Genomic DNA, 19,267 nt, shown 5'->3' on the forward strand with positions numbered 1-19,267 from the left:
AAGGCATTCGGGGGCTACAAATCTAGATATGAAAAGTCTTGAACAAGGTTTTCATTGGTCTCAAGATGGTCCAAATCAAGACTTGTCGACAGTTGATTTCTGATTGCATGAAAGTTGTCTCTGATGAACTGAAACGAAGAAAAACAAAAAGGCAAATGTCCTTCACTAACTTCAAAATTTCCTGCACTTTCCTCATCATTTCCATAGCTGATATGCGATGGCTGATCACTGTATTCAAACTGCTGAAAGTGAACTTCTTCCTCCCACAAACTATCTGCTGGTTTGTCTATAAGATTAGATTCTGTTTGGAGAACATAATCATCATCATACTGATCAAACTGTGGCAAATCATCAGTATAAAATACATCATCAAGCATACATGTCATATCAACAGATCTCTCTTCTCCAAGATGATCTATAAAACAATCATTATCAGATCTATGACAACTGGGATAAGAAAGAAGATGTTTTGGATCAACAACTTGTTCTTCTTCAATCAGTAAGCCATGGGCTTAAACATTATACTCATTCCTTGTGATGATCCTTTGCATCATCTCTTCCACTGTACTTACCAAAATGTCAAGGTTTACCTCTAGAGATGTCGATTCCTCTGGATCTATGTTTTTCATCTCTTCTTCCTTCAACTTTGCCCTTCGAATCAAAAAATGAGCCTCTACATCTACTGCACTGTTCTGCATCTCTTCAAGTGTTGCAGGATTCATTTCTCTCAGTTGAAACTCCATTTCCGGATCAAAGGCTTCCGAGTAGTGAAAGAGAGCAGATCCAGGAGGATGCCTTATATTAACCAGCATCAAAAAATAAACTTGGTTAAATCTAGCAGAAAATTGTTGTACTGTCTCTCGTGGTTGTCTTTTCAGTTGGTTATATTCTTCTATAATCAAGAAATGGTTTTGTCTTACCACCCACCTGTTGAGGAAAACTTTGACGAACTGCTAGAAATATGCGATGCTCGCATCAGGTAGGGTTTTGAACCAACTCTTGACTTTGCCTCGCAAAGAAAGAGCAAAAAGCCTAATTCTAACATCCTCTTCATCAACTTCAAAAAGGTCAATAAAGAACTCAAAGTTCAATACATGTCTCTCAGCAGTGATGTTATTGCGTTCACCATCAAATCTTGGTAGATATAGGTCATAATTTTTAGGGAAAGCATGGAATATAGGAGGTAAAATCAGAGGCTTGTATCGATTTGGAATTTTACAAGGTGTAGGAGTATATACAGAAGGTGTAGAATCAGTCTTATTCTCTTTAGGCTCATCAGTTTGAAGACGGTCATCATAAAATTCAGAAGAAGGGTCTTGATCAAGATCAAAGGCATGCAAAACTTTGGTAGTCACAATCTTCAAAGGGAAAGAGTCAAACGTAGGCTGAGGATCTTTTCTCAAATACAATATACTTTGCAAAGCCTTCTTGACATTCGTAGGAAAAGAGAAGAAATAATTTAGAACAAAGAACAAAATGTCTTGGATGAAATTCCAACTTCAATACGTGAACTTCCATATTGTCCTTTCATGTTTCCGCTGGTCAAGTTCATCCTCTAGTGGACTCCTTGGATATGATCTCGAAACTGATTTGGAATCGCCAGGTGAATGATTTCATCCTTCCAATGTATAATCGTTGTCCACCATCAACAATCAGATCTGAACTTGATTACATTTTACTGAGGAAACAAAATGTTTAGTTCATAAACTAGATCGGAGATTGACTGAAGCAGCATTCATCTACTTTCGCTATTGCAAAGCAAGAGCGTTTCGAAGGCTACCTAACTAACTTCAGGCTCTGTCTGTAGTTTATAAAGAAAACAACAAAATTTTCTTCCCCAGTATAGTCGCCACTATGTTAGGGCCTAAATCTACCTGAGGCTGAGAAAGGTAGGATCTAGGGTAACATCAAACCACGCTTAACCTGGTAGCTAGCCCTACCAGGTCGGGAGAGGGCTCTCTCCTTGTCAATCTCAGAAAATATGGCCAATGAAGCTTGAGATGACTGATGTAATGACTGATTTTAGGCTAGGTATGTGTACAGAGGTGTTTGATTGAATTTAATGATGTTTTGTTGGCTCAAATGTGAAAGGCAAATTTGGGTCTGGGGAATGAGGCTCAGTTTTGCAGAGATCTCTATGGGGCAAGGTAGGCAAGTGATTTGGTACTTCAAATTGAGTGAGATGGAGAGATTTTGACAGGTGAGGAGTTGAAAATGGCATGAAAAATCAAGGGATCCTCTTCAAACAGTTGAAAACATAGATAACTAAACAAACCCTAGGTAGAGCGTTGCACTTTCAATGTATTCTACCTTTATCCCTGTTTGATTTAGTTAAGATGAAAGCAAAGAGAGATAATGACATACATAAAACACATGTAAACTTATAATTACAGAAGGAAACACAATACCAAATCAAGATGCCATAGGAATCCCATAAAGTGCTGCAAACCCTGGTCTATTCCTTAGCCAAATTGTTGAAAATGAGTATACAGTGAAGCTCCAAGCTTTCCCAAAAGTCCAACCTTTCTAAATGACTGAAAACCTAATAGATATAGGCATCAAAAACCTCATGCTAGGCTTTAGGAGTCAAGCTCATGAGTTTCGAAGCTGTTTCAACAAGATCTAAACTGAGAACTAAAAAGTAGGTAGTGGAACAACTTGCCTCTAAAAACTAGGAAACTGATTCATTCAGTTGCAAACTACCTTTTGATAGATCAATCTACCTCTATAAGTGAAAATTTAGCATAATTACATCGAAATCCATCATGTCACATTAAATTACATCATGAGTTTGACAATTAGAAGGAGACAAGTCAAACTATGAGGAAACTAGGCGAAAAACAGAGTTTTTGGCCAAAAATGAGCAAAATTTCCTCCAATGCATCACGTTGATTTTCCTATGCGTAGTGCATTTTTGTAGCTGGTTTTGGGGGCCTTCCTGGTGTCCAAATTTGCTCCAAGTGGGATTTTTCGAAAGGTTTGCCTATCTACATTCTAGAACAAGTGGAATTTTTTAATTTGGCCTCCATTTGCCGCTCCAAAACTGAGTTCTCCCAACACTGCTTCCTGTGTGTCCAAAAAGGGGCAGAAAGGTCATTTTTGAGGTGCTTTTGACTTTTTTGGAAGCTCAAAACCTGTCAAAATTTCTTGGCCATTTGCGGGCATGCATATTTTTTCATGACAAATCTAGAAATGCTAATTTTTCCTCAAAAGGAGGTCCCTAGCAAAAGCGTGTGCCAAGTGGCGCAGCGCATCGGGCAGAAAAACCTGTTTTTTAGGCCAAAATTTTCAAAATTATGAAAAGTGTCCCAAATTTCTTGAAATTTGAGCTGAGTGTCTTTCATCAAGTGCTTTGTTGGGCCAAAAAAGCCTCAGCCAAGATTCCTGGTCATGTTCAATCTCTTGCTCATACCCATGATCACTGTCTCTTTCCATTGTTTTCCTTTGGTTTTGAAAAATGTGGTTGTATATGGATGGTTTTGTGGATAACAGTGTGACAATATGGTGGAGGAATGAAATAGGTAAAGTTTATGGAAGAGAGTGTAAAAATGTATGTGTGAACAGAGTTTAGGGATGGGAGTAAGAGTTTAGGGATGTGAGTAGGGTTTAGGGTTATGGATAGGGTTTGGGGAGTGTAGAGTTTGGGAAATTATATGTGGAGAATGGGATTAGGGGGAAAATGTACGAGGGAAGTAGAATTAAAGGGATAGGGTATACAACCATTAGTGCAATGAGGAAAACTAGGGTTTCATCTTAGAAGCTAGGGTTTTAGGGTTTTGGGGATAGGGGAGTAGGATGAGTGGCAATGAGAGGAGGAATAGGAAATGAAACTAGTGAAATGTAGTGAAGGGGATGTGAAAGTGGTAGAGGGGAATAAGACAGAAAAAAATGGCAATTTTGCAAACCCTAAGCAGATTTTCAATGAAACTATGCAAGGAGCTAGGGTTTTAATATTTCCCTATTAAATCACCAAGAGGACTGAGACAAACTCATGCATTGAGCATATTGGAGTGTGAACTTAGTTGGGCAATGAGGAATTTACAATTTTGGGAGCTTTTGTGGAAGATTTGAATGGATTTCGGGCTTTGTAGCCCAATGCGCCGCACTGCCCCAATGTGTAGCACCAGTTATAAAATTACACTGTAAACCACTGCCCAATGCATAGCGCCTTTTTGCAGACAAGTTTTGGAGGCCTTCTTGGTGTCCAAATTGGGTAGGTGATAGCTTTTTGGAAAGCTTATAGAGTCTACTTTCGAACCCAACTTTAATGTTTCAATTTGGAGTTTATTTGCCTTGTCAAAAGTCAAATCTCCCAAGACTGGTCAAAATGTGCAAAATGAGGCTGCCTAAAGGCAGAGTGCTATTGCAGTCAACTTTTGAAGGTCTTGCTCAACCCCAAATTGATCTCATGATAGCTCATCAGAAATATCTTTGTGTCTAATTATCATTTGACTCATCAAAAAAGTCATTTGGCCAACCAAGCTAGGAGAAATATTGATTTTCCCAAGGTCACTTCAGAGGTGCATCAATTCTCCTGAGGTAACTGTATTTTTGACATTTCTCTAAAACCATGACACCTGTGTAAAACGTGAAGGAGGTTTTTCTTACTTGGCCTATTGTGGAAAAAAACCTCTCTCAGGTTTCCCAAATTCATATTTACTTGCTCAAAAACATCATTGGAGTAAAACCTATCCCAATGTGTGGAAAAGGGGATTTGTCGAAATGAAGTGAAATGAAGAGGATAAGGTGCTTCTAAATTCTTGAGAAAATTTTGGGAAGTAGGGAGGGATGTTAGAAAGTAGGGGAAAGTGGAATTTCAAATATTGAGTGAGGGGAAGGGATCCAAAAGGGCAAAACACAGGTCTAGCCTAGAAAATTGTCAAATTGTAGCAAGAAACTAGGGTTTGTGCGAAAATGAGGAATTTGAGGGATATCAGTGATGGGAAGTGTTTAATAAGGTACATTAAGGATAGGGGAAGGTGTATGAACATCAGGATATAGGTTTTGCTAATAATTTAACCATCCAAGAGAAATTACCGTCAAAACCCTAGGAGAGGGAAATGAACCTTACCTAGGCACAACTGAAGCATGAACAAGGTGTAAAATGACCCATTGGAACCTAACATGATGATGACAACCCTCTGAATGATGGTACACTCATCTGAATAGTGACATGGACCGACATTTGGACAACTTTGATAGGAGTAAAAGCAAACCCTAGTCCTGATACCTAGTGACCAAATTTTGCTTGAAGACTCACTGAAATGACAAAATTTGACCTCGACACCTTAAAAGCACTTTGTAAGAGCATGTTTGATCATTGGAGGAAGGCTGCAAAGACTGACACTAACATTGGCTCAAATGGGGATGGTAGCTCCTTGGAGGTGCCAAGAACGACAGATCTTTGGGAAGCAGACCAGTGCCTTATCCATTGGGCAATGGAGTCAAAAACTCAAGTTGAAATGCATGACTAAAAATTGACGACTTTATGACACAAACTGACTCTCACTCAACTAAAAACTGACTCGATACTTAAACACAACCGACAAACTGGAAAATATGCTCAAAATGGAGCTTATTCAATACAACCTACTCTATTTGTTCCATTCATCACCTCATCAAGTGAAATGAAACAACCAATGCAACCAAGTAAGTATTCTGGCTACTGTTTGAATTCTCCGCAAGTGCTCACTTATGAACAATAAGAGAGAACTACTGAAAGGCAACTCCCATGAAAACTTGTGAACAGATCCATTGAATACTATGGATTCTCTATCCGCCTCCAAAAACATTGCATAAGGATCTCGAAATTCATGCACACTGGGACTTAGCTCATCCAATGGATTACTTCTCTTCTCTTCATACCATGAATGCAAACTTTGATCTAAGATTTGTGACGAGACTCCTACTGAAAATGACGGATTCTCTATCTGCCTCCAAAAACACTACATAAGGATCTCAAAATTCATGCACACTGGGACTTAGCTCATCCAATGGATTACTTCTCTTCTCTTCATACCATGAATGAAAACTTTGATCTGAGCTTTGTGACGAGACTCCTGCTAAAAATGACAAAGAAACCGGTTACTGGATCAACTTTGTATCAGTACACGTTTCAGGCTCACATGTAGTCAATGGAGATGGACTTTGACTGCAGATATCATCCAACACATTAGCTATTGGATCTTGAAAATCATGAAAAGACCGCTGCAACCCATTTTCTATTGGTTATGATGAGATTACATGATTCCCTACAGGCTGCTCATCCTTTACTGAAAATGTATTATGCAAATTTTCCTTCAAAAACTAAAATGATTCAAAACAGAAAGGTATGGAATCATCTTGCATCATCTGATCATATGTTCCAGCTTCCAAGTCTTTATTTGCAACTTGAAAATCAAAGGCATTCGGGGGCTACAAATCTGGATATGAAAATTCTTGAACAAGGTTTTCATTGGTCTCAAGATGGTCCAGATCAAGACTTGTCGAAAGTTGATTTCTGATTGCATGAAAGTTGTCTCTGATGAATTGAAACGAAGCAAAACAAAAGGTAAGGATCCTTCACTTATTTCAAAATTTGCTGCACTTTCCTCATCATTTCCATAGCTGATATGCGATGGTTGATCACTGTATTCGAACTGCTGAAAGTGAACTTCTTCCTCCCACAAACTAGCTGCTGGTTTGTCTATAAGATTAGCTTCTGTTTGGAGAACATAATCATCATCATACTGATCAAACTATGGCAAATCATCAATATAAAATACATCATCAAGCATACATGTCATATCAACAAATCTCTCTTCTCCAAGATGATCTATTAAATAATCATTATCAGATCTATGACAACTGGGATAAGAAAGAAGATGCTTTGGATCAGCAACTTGTTCTTCTTCAATCAGCAAGCCATGGGATTGAACATTATACTCATTCCTTCTGATGATCCTTTGCATCATCTCTTCCACTGTACTTACCAAAATGTCAAGCTTTACCTCTAGAGATGTTGATTCCTCTGGATCTATTTTTTTCATCTCTTCTTCCTTCAACTTTGCCCTTCGGATCAGCAAATGAGCCTCTACATCTACTGCATTGTTCTTCTTCTCTTCAAGTGTTGCAGGATTCCTTTCTCTCAGTTGAAACTCCATTTCCGAATCAAAGGCTTCCGGGTAGTGCAAGAGAGCAGATCCAGGAGGAGGCCTTATATTAACTAGCATCAAAAAATAAACCTGGTTAAATATGGCATAAAATTGTTGTATTGTCTCCCCTGGTTGTCTTTTCAGCTGGTTATACTCTTCTATAATCAAGAAAGGGTTTTTTCTTACCACCCACCTGTTGAGGAAAACTTTGACGAACTGCTAGAAATCTACGATGCTCACATCAGGCAGGGTTTTGAACCAACTCTTGACTTTGCCTTGCAAAGAAAGAGCAAAAAGCTTAATTCTAACATCCTCTTCATCAACATAAAAAAGGTCAAGAAAGGACTCAAAGTTCAATACATGTCTCTCAGCAGTGATTTTGTCACGTTCACCATCAAATCTTGGTAGATATAGGTCATGATTTTTAGATAAAGCATGGAATATAGGAGGTAAAATCAAAGGATTGTATTGATCTGGAATTTTACAAGGTGTAGGAGTATATACAGAAGGTGTAGAATCAGTCTTGGTCTCTTTAGGCTCATCAGTTTGAAGACGGTCATCATAAAATTCAGAAGAAGGGTCTTGATCAAGATCAAAGGCATGCAAAACTTTGGTAGTCACAATCTTCAAAGGGAAAGAGTCAAATGCAGGCTGAGGATCTTTTCTCAAATACAATATACTTTGCAAAGCCTTCTTGACATTCTCGAGAAAAGAGAAGAAATAATTTAGAACAAAGAACAAAATGTCTTGGATGAAATTCCAACTTGAATACCTGATCTTTCCATATTGTCCTTTCATGTTTCTGCTGGTCAAGTTCATCCTCCAGTGGACTCCTTGGATATGATCTAGAAACTAATTTGGAATCACCAGGTGAATGATTTTAGCCTTCCAATGTCTAATCGTTGTCCACCATCAACAATCAAATCTGAACTTGATTACATTTTACTTAGGAAACTAGATGTTCAGTTCATAAACTAGACCGGAGATTAACTGAAGCAGCATTCATCTGCTCTCGCTATTGCAAAGCAAGAGCGTTTCGAAGGCTACCTGGCTAACTTCAGGCTCTGTCTATAGTTTATAAATCAAACAACAAAATTTTCTTCTCTAGTATAGTCTCCACTATGTTAGGGCCTAAATCAACCTCAGGCTGAGAAAGGTAGGATCTAGGGTAACATCAAACCATGCTTAACCTGGTAGCTATCCCTATCAGGTCGGGAGAGGACTCTCTCCTTGTCAATCTCAGAAAATATGACCAATGAAGCTTGAGATGACTCATGTAATGACTGATGTTAGGCTAGGTATGTGTACAAAGGTGTTTGATTGAATTTAATGATGTTTTGTTGGCTCAAATATGAAAGGCAAATTTGGGTCTGGGGAATGAGGCTCAGTTTTGCAGAGATCTCTATGGGGCAAGGTAGGCAAGTGATTTGGTACTTCAAATTGAGTGAGATGGAGAGTTGTTGATAGGTGAGGAGTTGAAAAGGGCATGAAAAACTCAGGGATCCTTTTCAAACAGCTGAAAACATAGATAAGTAAACAACCCCTAGGTAGAGCACTGCACTTTCAATGTATTCTACCTTTATCCTTGTTTGATTTAGTTAAGATGAAAGAAAAGAGAGATAATGACATACATAAAACACATGTAAACTTACAATTACAGAAGGAAACACAATACCAAATCAAGATGCCACAGGAATCCCATAAAGTGCTGCAAACCTTGGTCTATTCCTTAGCTAATTTGCTGAAAATGAGTATACAATGAAGCTCCAAGCTTTCCCAAAAGTCCAACCTTTGTCAATGACTGAAAAACGACTAGATATAGGCATCAAAAAACTCATGCCAGGATTTAGGAGTCGAGCTCATGAGTTTAGGATCTATTTCAACAAGATCTAAACTAAGAACTAAAAAGTAGGCAGTGGAACAGCTTGCCTCTAAAAACTAGGAAACTGATTCATTCAGTTGCAAACTACCTTTTGATGGATGAATCTACCTCTATAAGTGAAAATATAGCATAATTACATCAAAATCCATCATGTCACATTAAATTACATTATGAGTTTGACAATTAGAAGGAGAAAAGTCAAAATGTGAAGAAACTAGGCTAAAAACAGAGTTTTTGGCCAAAAATAAGCAAATTTTTTCCAATGCGTTGCGCTGATTTCCCTATGCATAGTGCATTTTTGAAGCTGATTTTGGAGACCTTCCCGATGTCCAAATTTGCTCCACGTGAACTTGTTTGAAAGTTCTAACTGTCTACGTTCCAAAACAAGTGGAATTTTTGAATTTGGCCTCCATTTGCCCCTCCAAAACTGAGTTCTCCCAACACTGCTTCCTGTGTGTCCAAACAGGGGCCGAAAGGTCATTTTTTAGGTGTTTTTGACCTTTTTGGAAGCTCAAAACCTGTCAAAATTTCTTGGAAATTTGTAGGCATGCATATTTTTTCATGACAAATCCAGAAATGCTGATTTTTTCTCAAAAGGAGGTCCCTAGCAAAAGCGTGTGCCAAGTGGCGCATCGGGCAGAAAAACCTGTTTTTAGGCAAAAATTTTCAAAATTGCAAAACGTATCCCAAATTTCTTGAAATTTGGGTTGAGTGTCTTTCATCAAGTGTTGTGTTGGGCCAAGGAAGCCTCAGCCAAGACCTGAAGTCTATCTTGCTCTTTTCGCTTCCTCGATGCCTTCTTCAACTTGGCCTTAAAAATCCTAATTCTTGCTTTGCACACCATGTTTCTTGCCAAGTAGTGGTATTCCATGTTCCTCAACATGTTTTTCTCGTTTTTGGACTTCTCCAACATCTTTGCCAAGTGAAATTTTGTTCTCTCAAGCCAAGATTCCTAGTCATGTTCAATCTCTTACTCATACCCATGATCACTATCTCTTTCCATTGTTTTCCTTTGGTTTTGAAAAATGTGGTTGTATATGGATGGTTTTGTGGATAATAGTGTGACAATATGGTGGAGGAATGAAATGGGTAAAGTGTATGAAAGAGAGTGTAAAATTGTATGTGTGAACAGAGTTTAGGGATGGGAGTAAGAGTTTAGGGATGTGAGTAGGGTTTAGGGATATGGATAGGGTTTGGGGAGTGTAGAGTTTTGGAAATTATATGTGGAGAATGGGATTAAGGGGAAAATGTATGAGGGGAGTGGGATTAAGGGGATAGGGTATACAACCATTAGTGCAATGAAGAAAACTAGGGTTTCACCCTAGAAGCTTGGGTTTTAGGGTTTCGGGAATAGGGGAGTAGGATGAGTGGAAATGAGAGGAGGAACGGGAAATGAAACTAGTGAAACGTAGTTAAGTGGATGTGAAAGTGGTATAGGGGAATAAGACAGCAAAAAATGGCAATTTTGCAAACCCTAGGCAGATTTTCAGTGAAACTATGCAACGAGCTAGGGTTTTAATATTTCCTTATTAAATCACTAAGAGGACTGAGACAAACTCATGAATTGAGCATATTGGAGTGTGAACTTACTTGGGAAATGAGGAGTTTACAATTTTGTGAGCTTTGGTGGAAGATTTGAATGGATTTCAGGCTTTGTAGCCCAATGCGCCACGCTGCACCAATGTGTAGTGCGAGCTATAAAATTACACTATAAACCACTGCCCAATATGTAGCGCCTTATTGCAGACAAGTTTTAGAGGCCTGCCTGGTGTCCAAATTGGGTGTGAGATAGCTCTTTCGAAAGCCTATAGAGTCTACTTTCCAACTCAACTTGAATTTTTCAATTTGGAGTTCATTTTCCCTGTCAAAGTCAAATTTCCCAAGACTAGTCAAAATGTGCAAAATGAGGCTACCTAAAAGCAGAGTGTTGTTGCAGTCAACATTTGAAGGTCTTACTCAACCCCAAATTGAGCTCATTATAGCTCATTGGAAATAGCATTGTGTCTATTTATCATTTTACTCATCAAGAAAGTCATTTGGCCAACCAAGCTAGGCGAAATCTTGATTTTCCCAAGGTCACTTCAGAGGTGCATCAATTCTCCTGAGACAACTGTATTTTTGACATTTCTCTAAAACCATGACACCTGTGTAAAACGTGAAGGAGGTTTTTCTTACTTGGCCTATTGTGGACAAAAAACGCTCTCATTTTTCCCAAATTCATCTTTACTTGGTCAGAAACATCATTGGAGTAAAACTATCCCGATGTGTGGAACAGGGGATTTGTCGAAATGAAGTGAAATGAATGGGATAAGGGGCTTCTAAATTCTTGAGAAAATTTTGGGAAGTAGGGAGGGATGTTAGGAAGCAGGGGAAAGTGGAATTTCAAAGATTGAGTGAGGGGGAGGGGTCCAAAAGGGAAAAACATAGGTCTAGCCTAGAAAATTGTCAAATTGTAGCAAGAAACTAGGGTTTGTGCGAAAATGAGGAATTTGAAAGATATTAGTGATGGGAAGTGTTTAATAAGGTACATTGAGGATAGGGGAAGGTTTATGAACATCAAGATACAAGTTTTGTTGATGATTTGACCATCCAAGAGAAATTACCTTCAAAACCCTAGGAGAGAGAAATGAACCTTACCTAGGCACCACTAAAGCATGAACAAGGTGTAAAATGACCCATTGGAACCTAACATGATGATGAAAATCCTCTGAATGATGGTACACTTAGCTGAATAGTGACATGGACCGACATTTGGACAACTTTGACAGGAGTAAAAGCAAACCCTAGACCTAATACCTAATGACCAAATTTTGCTTGAAGACTCACTGAAATGACAAAATTTGACCTCGACACCTTAAAATCACTTTGTAAGAGCATGTTTGATCACTGGAGGAAGGCTGCAAAGACTGACACTAATATTGGCTCCAATTGGGATGGTATCTCCTTGGAGGTGCCAAGAACAACAAATCTTTGGGAAGCAGACCAGTGCCTTATCCATTGGGCAATGGAGTCAAAAACTCAAGTTGAAATGCATGACTGAAAACTAACGACTTGACAACACAAACTGACTCTCACTCAACTAAAAACTGACTCGATACTTAAACATAATCAACAAACTAGAAAATATGCTCAAAATGGAGCTTATTCAATACAACCTACTCTAGTTGTTCCATTCATCACCTGATCAAGTGAAATGAAACAACCAATGCAACCAAGTAAGTATTTCAGTTGCTGTTTGAATTCTCCACAAGTGCTCACTTATGAACAACAAGAGAGACCTACTGAAAGGCAACACCCATGAAAACTTGTGAACAGATCCATTGAATACTATGGATTCTCTTTCCACCTCCAAAAACACTGCATAAGGATCTCGAAATTCATGCACATTGGGACTTAGCTCATCCAATGGATTACTTCTCTTCTCTTCATACCATGAATGCAAACTTTCATCTGAGCTTTGTGATGAGACTCCTGCTAAAAATGACGGATTCTCTATCCACCTCCAAAAACACTGCATAAGGATCTCGAAATTCATGCACACTGGGACTTAGCTCATCCAATGGATTACTTCTCTTCTCTTCATACCATGAATGCAAACTTCTGAGCTTTGTGACAAGACTCCTGCTGAAAATGACAAAGAAACTAGCTGCCAGATCAAGTTTGTATCAGTACATGTTTCAGGCTCACATGTAGTCAATGGAGATGGACTTTGTCTGTAGACATCATCCAACACACTAGCTATTTGATCGTGAAAAACATGAAAAGACTGCTGCAACCCATTTTCTATTGGTTCCGATGAGATTACATGATTCCCTACAGGCTGCTCATCCTTTACTGAAAATGTATTATGCAGATTTTCCTTCAAAAACTGAAATGATTCAAAACAGAAAGGTACAGAATCATCTTGCATCATCTGATCATATGTTCTAGCTTCCAAGTCTTTATTTTGCAACTTGAAAATCAAAGGCATTCGGGGGTTGCAAATCTGGATATGAAAATTCTTGAACAAGGTTTTCATTGGTCTCAAGATGGTCCAGATCAAGACTTGTCGACAGTTGATTTCTGATTGCATGAAAGTTGTCTCTCATGAACTGAAACGAAGCAAAGCAAAAATGCAAAGATCCTTCACTTACTTCAAAATTTGCTGCACTTTCCTCCTCATTTCCATAGCTGATATGTGATGGCTGATCACTGTATAAGGATTCTCTATCTGCCTCAAAAAACACTGCATAAGGATCTCGAAATACATGCACACTGGGACTTAGCTCATCCAATGGATTACTTCTCTTCCCTTAATACCATGAATGCAAACTTTGATTTGAGCTTTGTGACAAGACTCCTGCTGAAAATGACAAAGAAACCGGCTGCTGGATCAAGTTTGTATCAGTATACATTTCAGGCTCACATGTAGTCAATGGAGATGGACTTTGACTGCAGACATCATCCAACACATCAGCTATTGGATCGTGAAAGACATGAAAATACTGTTGCACCCATTTTCTATTGGTTCCGATGAGATTACATGATTCCCTACAAGCTGTTCAACCTTTACTGAAAATGAATTATGCAAATTTTCCTTCAAAAACTGAAATTATTCAAAACAGAGAGGTACGGAATCATCTTGCATCATCTGATCATATGTTCCAGCTTCCAAGTCTTTATTTTTAACTTGACAATCAAAGGCATTCGAGGGCTGCAAATCTAGATATGAAAAGTCTTGAACAAGGTTTTCATTGGTCTCAAGATGGTCCAGATCAAGACTTGTTGACAGTTGATTTCTGATTACATGAAAGTTGTCTTTGATGAACTGAAATGAAGCAAAACAAAAAGGCAAAGATCCTTCACTTCAAAATTTTCTGCACTTTCCTCATCATTTCCATAGCTGATATGTGATGACTGATCACTGTATTTGAACTGCTGAAAGTGAACTTCTTCCTCCCACAAACTAGCTGCTGGTTTGTCTATAAGATTAGCTTCTGTTTGGAGAACATAATCATCATCATACTGATCAAACTGAGGCAAATCATCAGTATAAAATACATCATCAAGCATACATGTCATATCAATAGATCTCTCTTCTCCAAGATGATCTATAAAAAAATCATTATCAAATCTATGGCAACTGGGATAAGAAAAAAGATGTTTTGGATCAGCAACTTGTTCTTCTTCAATCAGCAAGCCATGGGCTTGAACATTATACTCATTCCTTGTGATGATCCTTTGCATCATCTCTTCCACTGTACTTAACAAAATGTCAAGGTTTACCTCTAGAGATGTCGATTCCTCTGGATCTATGCTTTTCATCTCTTCTTCCTTCAACTTTGCACTTTGGATCATAAAATGAGCCTCTACATCTACTGCATTGTTCTGCATCTCTTCAAGTGTTGCAGGATTCCTTTCTCTCAACTGAAACTCCATTTCCGGATCAAAGGCTTCTAGGTAGTGCAAGAGAGCAGATCCAGGAGGAGGCCTTATATTAACCGGCATAAAAAAATAAACTTGGTTAAATCAAGTAGAAAATTGTTGTATTGTCTCCCCTGGTTGTCTTTTCAGCTGGTTATACTCTTCTATAATCAAGGGTTTTTTCTTACCACCCACCTGTTGAGGAAAACTTTGACGAACTGCTAGAAATTTGCGATGCTCGCATCACGCAGGGTTTTGAACCAACTCTTAACTTTGCCTTGCAAAGAAAGAGCAAAAAGCCTAATTCTAACATCCTCTTCATCAACTTAAAAAAGGTCAAGAAAGGACTCAAATTTCAATACATGTCTCTCAACAGTGATTTTGTCACGTTCACCATCAAATCTTGGTAGATATAAGTCATGATTTTTAGATAAAGCATGGAATATAGGAGGTAAAATCAGAGGCTTGTATCGATCTGGAATTTTACAAGGTGTAGGAGGATATACAGAAGGTGTAGAATCAGTCTTGGTCTCTTTAGGCTCATCAGTTTGAAGACGGTCATCATAAAATTCAGAAGAAGGGTCTTGATCAAGATCAAAGGCATGCAAAACTTTGGTAGTCACAATCTTCAAAGGGAAAGAGTCAAATTCAGGCTGAGGATATTTTCTCTAATACAATATACTTTGCAAAGCCTTCTTGACATTCTCGAGAAAAGAGAAGAAATAATTTAGAACAAAGAACAAAATGTCTTGGATGAAATTCCAACTTGAATACCTGATCTTTCCATATTGTCCTTTCATGTTTCTGTTGGTCAGGTTCATCCTCCAATGGACTCCTTGGATATGATCTCGAAACTGATTTGGAATCACCAGGTGAATGATTTTAGCCTTCCAATGTCTAATCGTTGTCCACCATCAACAATCAGATCTGAACTTGATTACATTTTACTGAGGAAACCAGATGTTCAGTTCATAAACTAGACCGGAGGTTGACTGAAGCAACATTCATCTCCTTTTGCTATTGCAAAGCAAGAGCGTTTCGAAGGCTACTTGGCTAACTCCAGGCTCCGTCTGTATTTTATAAAGCAAACAACAAACGTTTCTTCCCTAGTATAGTCGCCACTATGTTAGGGCCTAAATCAACCCCATACTGAGAAAGGTAGGATCTAGGGTAACATCAAACCATGCTTAACCTGGTAGCTAGCCCTACCAGGTCGGGAGAGGACTCTCTCCTTGTCAATCTCAGAAAAAAAGGCCAATGAAGCTTGAGATGAATGATTTTAGGCTAGGTATGTGTACGGAGGTGTTTGATTGAATTTAATGATGTTTTGTTGGCCCAAATGTGAAAGGCAAATTTGGGTCTGGGGAATGAGGCTCAGTTTTGCAGAGATCTCTATGGGGCAAGGTAGGCAAGTGATTTGGTACTTCAAATTGAGTGAGATGGAGGGATTTTGATAGGTGAGGAGTTGAAAAGGGCATGAAAAACTCAGGGATCCTCTTCAAACAGCTGAAAACATAGATAACTATACAAACCCTAGGTAGAACACTGCACTTTCAATGTATTCTTCCTTTATCCTTGCTTGATTTAGTTAAGATGAAAGCAAAGAGAGATAATGACATACATAAAACACATGTAAACTTACAATTATAGAAGGAAACAAAATACCAAATCAAGATGCCACAGGAATCCCATAAAGTGCTGCAAACCCTGGTCTATTCCTTGGCCAAATTGTTGAAAATGAGTATACAATGAAGCTCCAAGCTTTCCCAAAAGTCCAACCTTTCTCAATGACTGAAAAACTACTAGATATAGGCACCAAACAACTCATGCTAGGCTTTAGGGGTCGAGATCATGAGTTTAGGAGCTGTTTCAACAAGATCTAAATTGAGAACTAAAAAGTAGGTAGTGGAACAGCTTGCCTCTAAAAGCTAGGACATTGATTCATTCAGTTCCAAACTACCTTTTAATGGATGAATCTACCTCTATAAGTGAAAATTTAGCATAATTACATCAAAATCCATCATGTCACATTAAATTACATTATGAGTTTGACAATTAGAAGGAGAAAATTCAAACTGTGAAGAAACTAGGTGAAAAACAGAGTTTTTGGCCAAAAATGAGCAAATTTCCTCCAATGTGCCGCGCTGATTTCCCTATGCATAGCGCCTTCTTGCAGCTGATTTTGGAGGCCTTCGCGGTGTGCAAATTTTCTCCAAGCAGGATTTTTGGAAAGGTCTGCCTGTCTACGTTCCAGAACAAGTGGAATTTTTGAATTTGGCCTCTGTTTGCCCCTCCAAAACTGAGTTCTCCCAACACTGCTTCCTGTGTGTCCAAAAAGGGGCAGAAAGGTCATTTTTGAGGTGTTTTTGACCTTTTTGGAAGCATAAAACCTGTCAAAATTTCTTGGTCATTTGCAGGCACGCATATTTTTTCATGACAAATCTAGAAATGCTGATTTTTCTTCAAAAGGAGGTCCCTAGCAAAAGCGCGCGCACATCGGGCAGAAAAACCTATTTTTTAGGCCAAAAATTTCAAAATTGCAAATAGTGTCCCAAATTTCTTGAAATTTGGGTTAAGTGTCTTTCATCAAGAGCTGTGTTGGGCCAAAAAAGCCTCAGCCAAGATCTGAAGTCTATCTTGCTCTTTTTGCTTCCTCGATGCCTTCTTCAACTTGGCCTTCAAAATCCTGATTCTTGCTTTACACACCATGTTTCTTGCCAAGTAGTGGTATTCCATGTTCCTCAACATGTTTTCCTCATTTTTGGCCTTCTCCAGCATCTTCTCCAAGTGCAATTTTGTTCTCTCAAGCCAAAATTTCCGGTCATGTTCAATCTCTTGCTCATACCCATGATCACTGTCTCTTTCCATTGTTTTCCTTTGGTTTTGAAAAATGTGGTTGTATATGGATGGTTTTGTGGATAACAGTGTGACAATATGGTGGAGGAATGAAATGGGTAAAGTGTATGGAAAAGAGTGTAAAAATGTATGTGTGAACAGAGTTTAGGGATGGGAGTAAGAGTTTAGGGATGTGAGTAGGGTTTAGGGATATGGATAGGGTTTGGAGATATTGGAGTGTGAAATTACTTGGGCAATGAGGCATTTACAATTTTGGGAGATTTGGTGGAATATTTGAATGGAATTTAGGCTTTGTAGCCCAATGTGCCGCACTGCCCCAATGCATAGTGCCAGTTATAAAATTACACTGTAAACCACTGCCCAATGCGTAGTGCCTTTTTGCAGACAAGTTTTGTAGGTCTTCCTAGTGTCCAAATTGGGCAAAGGATAGCTTGTTGGAAAGATTATAGAGTCTACTTTCCAACCCAACTTGAATTTTTCAATTTGGAGTTCATTTGCCTTGTCAAAAGTCAAATCTCCCAAAACTGGTCAAAATATTCAAAATGAGGCTGCCTAAAGGTAGAGTGTTGTTACAGTCAACTTTTGAAGGTCTTCCTCAACCCCAAATTGAGCTCATGATAGCTCATTGGAAATATATTTGTGTATAGTTATCATTTGACTCATCAAGCAAGTCATTTGGCCAACCAAGCTAGAAGAAATCTTTATTTTCCCAAGGTCACTTCAGAGGTGCATCAATTCTCCTGAGGTAACTATATTTTTGACATTTCTCTAAAACCATGACACCTGTGTAAAACGTGAAGGATTTTTTTCTTCCATGGCCTATTTTGGAAAAAAACCTCTCTCAGTTTTCCCAAATTCATCTTTACTTGCTCAGAAACATCATTGGAGTAAAACCTATCTCGATGCGTGGAACAAGGGATTTGTCAAAATGAAGTGAAATGAAGGGGATAAGGGGTTTCTAAATTCTTGATAAAATTTTGGGAAGTAGGGAGGGATGTTAGGAAGCAGGGGAAAGTGTAATTTCAAAGATTGAGTGAGGGTAAGGGGTCCAAAAGGGCAAAACATAGGTCTAGCCTAGAAATTTGTCAAATTTTAGCAAGAAACTAGGGTTTGTGTGAAAATGAGGAATTTGAGGGATATCAGTAATGGGAAGTGTTTAATAAGGTACATTAAGGATAGGGGAAGGTGTATGAACATTAGAATACAAGTTTTGCTGATGATTTTACCATCCAAGAGAAATTACCTTCAAAACCCTAAGAGAGGGAAATGAACCTTACCTAGGCACAATTGAAGCATGAACAAGGTGTAAAATGACACATTGGAACCTAACATGATGATGACAACCCTCTGAATGATGGTACACTTAGCTGAATAGTGACATGGACCGGAATTTGGACAACTTTGACAAGAGTAAAAGCAAACACTAGACCTAATACCTAGTGACCAAATTTTGCTTGAAGACTCACTAAAATGACAAAATTTGACCTCGACACCTTAAAATCACTTTGTAAGAGCATGTATGATCACTGGAGGAAGGCTGCAAAGACTGACACTAACATGTCAGAAACTCAAAACACGTGGAGAATTGAATATTGTGATATGTTCCATCACATTAGTATTTTATTCAAGACTACCAAATTACATGGAAACAATTTGTAATTCTGTTGAGGGGTTCCATTAACCGTCTTTTGTTTAAATATAAGATAATTTTTTGTAAATTCACTCACGATGTTAGAGATCTTTTGTTCCTTTCTTAATTGGATACAATGAGCGTGTTCTCACAATACATTTCATTGGTTTTTTGAAGGATCGTTTGTCCCTTTTTGTAATTTGTATATTAAACTTTTCTCTTTGTTGACTTACATTTTTCAATAAGAATAATCCTCCCATAAGTCTACTATTAAATCCAATGTGTTTGTAAATGTTAGCTTTTCACCCATGTTCTATAATATATCTTTTTTGGAATGAGTGTCATCATGCTTTTATTCCCTAT

This window comes from Pinus tabuliformis, chromosome 3_2 (assembly GCF_031772625.1).
Source record: "Pinus tabuliformis cultivar Carrire ecotype Pingquan chromosome 3_2, CPIR1, whole genome shotgun sequence".
Taxonomy (NCBI): Eukaryota; Viridiplantae; Streptophyta; class Pinopsida; order Pinales; family Pinaceae; genus Pinus; species Pinus tabuliformis.